This window comes from Netta rufina (assembly GCF_964035555.1).
Source record: "Netta rufina genome assembly, chromosome: 27".
Classification (NCBI taxonomy): Eukaryota; Metazoa; Chordata; class Aves; order Anseriformes; family Anatidae; genus Netta; species Netta rufina.
In genome coordinates, this window is record NC_140151.1 from 3156607 (window position 1) to 3165540 (window position 8934).

Below are 8934 nucleotides of genomic sequence, written 5' to 3' on the forward strand. Positions count from 1 at the left end.
TACCTTTTGCAGAATGGTACCTTTAAAACAAGTGAATTACTGATGGTGGCTCAACACACCCAACAACTTTAAGTGTTTTGTATTTACGAGTCTCTAATGTGTGGGCTTTATCCACCTTCTTCCTTCCTACTTCCCAACAAAATAATTATAGTTATTAGGCTGTCTGCTCACCTGTTCTCCAATTTCATATTTGGCATCTTTATTGCTAAGCATGGTCTGCCTAGAGATTTTAATTAGCTTTGAATGAAATATTGTTCATTAATAAAACCTCAGGACAGTAAAACATACGCCAATTAGTTCAGGGTGCAGCAGGGAACAACACATACTGCTTGCAAATAAGAGTGATTCCTAGGTCTTAGACCCAAACACACAATTTTTATAGAGACCTTTTCAATTCAAATGCCAAGAGAAAATCAGGGAACATTTCAGGCATTGTCATTTGCCTTTTTGGTAAGATTTCTAAGCTAAAAAACAGCCATGGAAAACTGAGTATTTACCACCCAACATTTTTCATGCTTCTGCATTTGTACACAGGGAATATTTGTAAAGATGCCATAAAATAGGAGGCAGTGGTCACATGCTGCATGGCTAAGACAACAGTGGGAGGTATCCCAGTTAGCTACAGGGCATAACCCAGTACTCTTGGGTGCTGTAAGATTAAAAGAACATAGCAGGAGGGTGAATTGGTCACTTCAGGTCAGCAGTAGTTGAAGCTGGCTCTGCATCTCCACATTTCTTTCATGCCATAATGCACAGAAACCAAGAGATTTCCGAGAGATACTTTAGAAACAAAAAGTTTCTGGCTGCTGGTTACTGCATCTTTATAAAGCACAGATCTTCGAACACCAGATGGGTAAGGAGTAGATGGGCAGGTGGGTTTGGGGTGCGTGTGCTGCCCACCAGTCAAGAGAGAAGCAGGCAGCCACTGCCCTGAGCAGCTGCCCACTTTGCAAGCCTTAAATCTACCTCTAAAGCACTGGCGGGGAGTTAAACCACACAGGGACAGATGCAGGAGCTCAGGAAGGAAGAAGTTTCAAAGGAAGAAGGCAGGAGAGCTGAAGGGCGAGGAATGAAGGCACCGCCAGAGGGAGCCCACGAAGCACCGCAGGCAGGGAGCTGGCAGGGAGCTGCTGCCTGCTGAAGGCAAAGCAACATCCCCTGCTTCAAACTTCAGCGTTATTTAGCTTCATACAGATGAATGCACTGTCACAAAAAATAGAGAAAAAAAGAAATATCAGGTCTAAATGTAATAATACACCTGATGCTATACAACTGATTGACATCTCCCGTTGTTGTGCTTGCTGTTTGAATTAATGAAAAAATACTTACTGATGATTTTTATCAGGATTTTGGTTTTGTGCATGCATATGTGGGGTGGTAAGAAATAGGATGCTTTATTTTTTCGTTTTAAAACTATTTTTCCTTTGTCCACTGTCTAGAATTTCAGTCATCCTAGGACAATCTGAATATTTTTATCATTAGGATTTCCTTTTAGTTAATACTTTTAAAAGGTTTTGATTAAAAAAAAAAAAATCAATTACCTCTGAAGTGTCATTAATTTCAATAGTGTTGGTCCTGACTCATGCATTTGCGGTTCAAATAAGAATCCAACTGCTGCTAATTTTCTGATTACGTTGATGTGGTTTCCCTTTTAATTTAATCCAGTTTTCTGCAACTTGCTGCAATCTAACAGCAGAGACAGCCAGGTTGGGAAAAAAAAATGAGCTCAACAGTGCTTTTCAAATTTATGGCATGTGGAAAACATCATTTCTAAAAAAAATAAATAAATAAATAAAAAGAGAAACAAAAAACAATTCTTACCTGTTGTGAGATAACTATAGAAAGAAATTCATGAAGCACTTCAAAGTTCCCCTGAATGTAGAAGTCACTATAGTGAAACACACCAGATGTCTATTTTGTTTTTGTCACTGTTGCAGCAACAGCAGGCACAGGCTTTGATGTATACTCATACAGCTCTCAGGAGAGTGGTTGATTTTGCTTTTAGAATAGCTATTAGCACTTTCAAGTCAAATCAGGTGCAAAGCTTCTCAGCATTGCTTCAAACTTGAGACAAATAGCAGTTTATGCAGCTAAGAGTAGAAACAGAAATTCCTCGTCTGATGACTGAGCAAATTTGTACTCCATTAATGCTTCACAGCTGGCATCACTGCAGATTTAGGAAGAGAAAGCAAGTTTATGAACCTAATGATTTCTAAATTTTGCAATTAGATCTGTTTAGAAACCCTTCTTACTGTCCTATGAATAGGATGTGCGTGAGACAGGTGTGCAGAGAGAGAGGGAACTTGGATCATGGTCTGCTAAGGAGAAACCCAAGCTCTGACCTGGCCAGACATGAAAGCATTCCCATCCTCAGCTATATAGATCCATTAACTTGGCATTAGATCTAGACAAATTAACTTTCAATAAAATACAAAGTCTAGCTCCCTGTGATACCCTGCTAACTATGCAGCTAAATATATATATATTTTTTTATGCTTTCTCCTTGCACTCTGAAGAATGCTTTTATCTTCAAATCTCAGAGTTTCAGTCCAGATTTCTTGTTTGTTTGTTTCTGAAGTGTTTGCAGACCCTTACCACTGCTGGATTCCAGTCCATGAGGGAGCTTTTCAGCAATATCAAAGGACTGCCTCTCCTCTGAAAGGTAGAATCCTCATTCCTCCTACACCAGTATTCCCACAGAGGAATGAGGGTGACACCTTGGATGACCTGAACACTCAGCAGCTCAAAAGCTTTAACCTGCAGGGAATTTCATACCCGTATATATGATTAAATCTTACCAGCTATTATTACCTTATTAGTGTAGGAAATAAAGGGGGAGGAAAACCCTCATTGTCAGCACTTTTTGATTACCCACACACAGAATTTTGGGCTCTATCCTCTAAAACATCTGGTCTCTGCGATGTCATTTCACTCATGCAGTGGTTTTACTGGGACATGACAGAGCACTTCCTGTCATTTGTTGTAAATCACAAAAAGCTGGTGATAATTTAGCAACCAGGGCTCTGGGAGGGGAAAGACAGAATTGTCTCAGGCAAGCCACCTGGGAAAAAAATTTGGAGATGCTGGGGGAGAGCAGCCACAGAACATAGCTCTTCTTGCCCTTTTGACTCATAGGCTCATGAGTCACTTCTCTGTTTTGTCACAAAAGCCTCTAGTTGATAGCCACGACCTCTGTGTAATTCACTACCCTTATTAAAAAATATTAGAGCTCATTAGAGAGAAATTAAGCTCAAGCACTGCTTTTTAAAAAATTGTCACGCTGTTTCATGGAAGTTTCTGATTGTTGTCCAGACTGCATTCAACATGCAAGCTGTGAAAATAGTTTAATCTCCCAGGTACATGTAGGCAGGCAAATTTGGATGTTGTGTTTCCAAATCTGTGTGTCCTGCCAAAAGCCATCCTTCTCTTTAGAGCTCAACAAGCCATAACTTCTTACTGAAGTGATTTGCACCCATGTGCCTCTAAAATAATTTTGTAGCACCTTGAATATGTAGTCTGGATGACTTGCTCTATAATTTGGTACTTCTCAGTGAATCTGGGAGTTGATTCAGTTTTCTAACACATCCCAAAATGTCCAGTTTTGTGATGAAGGGAATTTGAGCGTGCCATTTCCCCTGTCTGGGCACAACTCTCTGTAATGAAGACATTAATTCTGTGCTGCCTCACAGCAATGACAAATGTGCTGTGATGGGTAATCAGCTACCAAGGAGAGGTCTCCATAAAAAACATCAGCAAAGAAATCTCTATAAGCTACCAAGGGGAGGACTCTATAAAAAGCATTAGTAAAGAAATTTTTATATGTGGGATGCTTGTGGATTTCCTTGTATCCTGGAGAGTTTTAGACAGCTCTGCCCTGTGTATGGGGGCATAGATTTAGCAGGATTCAACTGAAATCTGTGAATGTCTTTTGTTTACACTGGTTAGAAAGCTAAATAAAAGTGGTTTGAGTCACAGAAATGCCTAACATTCACAACTCCTATCAGTCTTGGAGAGCCTGCATGGGATCTGTCGCATGGCTGGCACTTTGTTTTTTTCACACATCATTCCTTTTCTCTGCTAAAATATTCTCCTATTTTCTCCTTTTTATTTTAAAGGCCAGCATAAATGAAACAAAGACAATTCAGTCCAGACCCACTTAGGTAATCTGCACTTGCACTGTTTTGGTTTGGTTTGAAGAAAACTCAATATCTCACACCTAAAGATAATGACTATAAATAAAGTTCTTGAGACTGGAAACCTTGCCCTTCCTTGAGGTAGCACAGCCTGCCACCCATGATGGAAATGTTGATTTAGGTTAAAGGTTGTAGGGTAAAGGTCAGACCAGTTGATCTCAGAGGTCTTTTCCAACCTAAATGTTGGAAAATACGAACTGCTATTTGCATGGAAATTCAAACTGATGTTTTCACATGAAGAATATTAGTTTATTTTTTGTTTTGTTTCCCAGCTATCTGGTTAATTTCTGGTAAGTCCTAAGTTGATGTGACTGCAAAGAGCAAGTTTTCCTTCCATTAATTTACAGCCAATTAAAGCAGATAATCCTTTCAGGGGGAAGCCTTTAGAACAGCAGAATGGAACGGCTGACGCCACCCCTGGGAAGTCATTAGAGGGGCAGAGAGAGCAGTCTCCCTGTGTGAGAATAGGCATCAGCAATTCTGTATTGTTTTGTTAGTGTAAAATAAACAAGGAATACAGTACACAGAGCCCAGAATGACATAAACAAGGTCTGAATGCCATCACTGATGGGAATTTTTTCACCCAGCATTTAGAGCAGACTGTCCAGTTTGCTGCATGGCTCATAGTTTGCCACTTGAGTACTGTACAATAAAGGGCTTCATTAGGTATTAATGCAAGATGGAACCAGAATTTATGATGGTTCAGAAAGGGGCTAACCCACAGACACTGAAAATCAACAGAAATTAGATGTCCAGATGCATTTTGAGAATGGGAGCCAGCCACTTCCACTTAATTGAAAGTGATGGGGACCGTAGCCAGCAAGTGACTACACAGACTGTCTCTCCTGCATTTAAATGCAGTTTAAGCTCAAACTTCTCTTTACCCAACTGGCTGAACACAAACCCTCACGGGGTTGGCACGTCAAGCTCTAGGACTCGGTGGACAAGCCCTTGGTTTGATTTATCCAGACATCTCCATTCAGCCCTGCTTTGTGTCAGATCCCGCTCTGGTTATACTTCGGACTGACTGTAAATTTCAGTTTCTTAAGCATAAATGTAACTTACCAGTAGTCTGAATTATTGAGGTAACTCAGTGCAACAAACTTGCTCTAATAATATGAGATGTATCTAAAATCAATAATTACTTTATACCATACTACACTTTGTTACAGTGCAAAATACAGCTTACATAATTGAGTATAAGTGCCTAAGACAGTTCGTAGCAAAGAAAAAGAAAAATAGTAATAAAAATTGTTCAAAATATGGTGCAGAAGTGGAAAATGATGCCCGTTTAGTAGGTGAGTTACAAACAGAGAGGAAGAAACTGCAAATTCACATACTTTCACCAGAGGGGAGGCAACTGGTCTGAAGCAGAGGTGTGTCACTGCATCATGCACAGGATCTCTGTGCTAAAACAGATGTCTGCCAGAGACGTCCTGTCTCATCATTCTTGTCATGCTTTAAGAACTGTCAAAAATAAAACCAAAGCATTGAATTTGTAGCGTAACATTTTGAGCATGCAGCACAGGGCATACTGAAGCTCCCAAAGAAATTATCCAGAGTAAATTCAGCTCAGGTGGGGCACATGGGAGTACCATGCCTTTCCCTTAGGATCAGTTCTGACCACTTTCACCGAGTCACGGAGCGATGCTGAAGTCAGGGGAGTTTCACCTTTTGCAGCAGGAGAGATCTGTTGTGCTGGGCAGAAGCTGTTTTTCTGCAAGAGAATATCCTCTGTTCAGCTTCTTTGGAAGCCCTGCAAGAAATGATAAGACATCAATGCAAACTACATACATTTATTATATTATTGTTTATGTTAAAGCACATTTATTTGAAAAGCAGAAAATCTCTCCTCCTCCTCAAGCCCCCAGCCCACCCACCCCAGTACACTGCAGCTAAGCAATACTTTACAAAAGAAATTCACATAAAAAGAAATCCAAAGATCCATACAAGCCAGATGAATTTTGTTCCTTCTCTGTCTTTGTCTGGATACAGTGAAATGCTGGCTTTGCACTGGCAATCAAAGTAACTTTCTGTATGTTCAGCTAAGTATTTTTGTAAGCATTGTAAGCTCTAGAAGAGCATCTGCAATTTGAAGACTATTCTAATTTGTACTTATGCTTGGACATTAAAATAACAGGGTATTAAAATTACTGCAAAAACTGGGTGACTCATTTTGTTCCCACTTACTGTAAGTAGAATTTTGCATTGTGAAAACAGTAGGATGTTCAAAAATGACTGGTATGGCTTCTGGAGAAATACAAATGGAACCATCTTCCACTGTACTGTGTATTTTCTTCCTAATAACACAGCAGAGCATTGAACTTCTTTTGGTGAAACACTGCCTGGTGGTTGGGAGAGCTCTGATGAAGCAGCAGCATCCCGCTTTTGTATCTTTGATCTGAAATATTTTGGAAGTTTTGTTTTGGTCAGCAGTTAATATATGGCAATCTTAAGAAATTGCAATGCAATATTTTGATTATTCCCACAGACCTTTCAAAGACAAGAGCAAGTCAGAGCTTTCCTGCTGTGGACTGTCCTGTCTCACCTGTTAGAGAATTAAACACGAACTGGGTGTATATTTTTATGCTCCATGGTCTCTGGCTGCTTTGTTTTGCTGGTCTGAGTCTTGTAATACAGGCTGCCATACTGGGTTTGGATTCTCTCGTTGATTTTACGGTTGGGCAGCTTTAGGAAAGAGAACTGACCTCTCTGTGCCATCTCTGTGACGCAGGGAGAACAAAGGAAAGTAGGCAGCGATCCTGGTCCAAGTGGGAGAGCTATGGGAGAAGAAGTGTTTGTTATTGTATACAGGTATAAAGAGATTTTTATAAAAAGAATACATTATCTTCCATCTGCCTTAAATCCATTGTGTGCTCTCAGTCTGTATTTTTAAGCCCATTTACTTGTGGTTATGCTTGTCTTTATGCACAGTAAGCTGGTAAGTGCCTTTTCAGCATCCATTTCTCATGATTATCAAACTTCTTTTCTGCCTTGTGCAGTTAAATCCTCTTTAGTGTATACGCAGAAATGTGCTTGAAAGAGGGAACGGACTGCTGGTGAGGAAAAGAGCATGTTTTATAACTTGACCTCCTGTGACTTCACAGTAAAAATGCTTGGGCTCAAGGGACGTGCGTTCTTGATTCTGCTGAAAGCTGCCTGGACGGCCACAGCCAAGAAATGTGACATTTCTGCTCTTCACACTTCAGCCAGTGCAATGGGACCGACAGTGCTCTTCTTCTCCCTTCCTGCACTTGAACCGCTGAGGTTATCCGGGTGGAAGGGCCTCTTACCATGTGCTGGCACAAAAGTGGAGCCCCAGTCGTGACTGGAAGTGCCACAGCACACGTGTTTAATGAAGGAGAGCTGCAAAGACAGGTTGGTGCTGCAGGCTAGCACGGCTCTTTCTCTCCCCCTTACCTAACATTGCATCTGACCACACCTGGAAAATCTGGTTTATTTTCAGGCACCTGGATCTCTTTCCCTGCTTCTAGCAGGGAGATGAAAACTGAGGTCTTCTTTGACAAATACCTTTATGTTGAGTACCTGAAAAAAATGTCAAGATTCAGAAATAGACGGAGTGCATTTCCCCCAGCCTAACCCCGGGCTGCAACGAACTCTGGGAGCAGCATGAAAGTTTCAGGTCGGTAAAAGCCTCTCAAATTCTTACACAACATCCTCTGAGGAGTCTTCCCAGATAAACGTTAGCACTCCAAAAAATTCTTGCTATATGACACAACTGCATCCAGGGATAGAAAAGATTTTGGTGGGGGTGTGACCACAGCGTGGTGCTTTGGCTTTAAAACATCCCATCTTAAACTAAAGTGGGAGAGTGCTTTGTTTTAGTGAGATTTGCTCAGCACTTTGTACAACGGCAGGGTGGTGGGCTATTTCGGTTCTCCAGACACTACTGCAGCAAAAATAAAGTAAGAATGACATTAAGTGGAAATTATGAGAGATTAATTTGTAAAATCTGATCACAATCTTGCCAAAAAAAAAAAAGTCAACCACCTCTCAAATCTAATTTGCTGCTCACAGGTCCATGAAGCAGGCGTTTGCTTTGTAAAGCAGCGCCTGATGCACAGCACTGCTGTTTACTGCTGACTTCTAATCATGTGGAGTAAGTGATGTCTTTAGAGCCCACTTGTCACCTTCAGTCAGCAGGATCTGCAAAGCACTGTGTGTATTGCTGGCCCCACCTCGCTCCCACCCCTAGCAGCTGACTCCAGGCTAGGTGTGACAACTGAACTGGTGATAACAGCAACCCCACGAGGTCCTGTACTTACAATCACAGCTGATAAATAATTGATTCCCTGCTTGGACTAGTTGGGGAGGCTGAAGCCAGCCTCTCAGTAGCACTGCAGTTCAGTTACTGCTTCCTTTTCTTTTTTTCCAACCAGTGTGTGAGAGCAGAGAACCAAATCAACTGCAGTGACTGGAGGAAAAGCTTGGAAAACAAACCAAACACTTCAAAGTTTAATATTCCTACAGTTACTTGGTGAACCTCTCTCTGAGAAAGAAATAGAAATCCATTTTATTATTTGTCTGCAAAACCCTTATAATCTCATTCTGAACTATTTTTCTGGATGATGTATCCCAAGGGCCAAGACAGGTAAAACGAGGCCAAAAAACCCCATCAGGCCCATTTGTCCCACATGTGTTTTCATTCCCACACTAAAGAAAGCTCGGGCTATTTCCTGGTGCACTTTCTGCTTCTTCTCAGTGTGGCTGAAAATTAAAT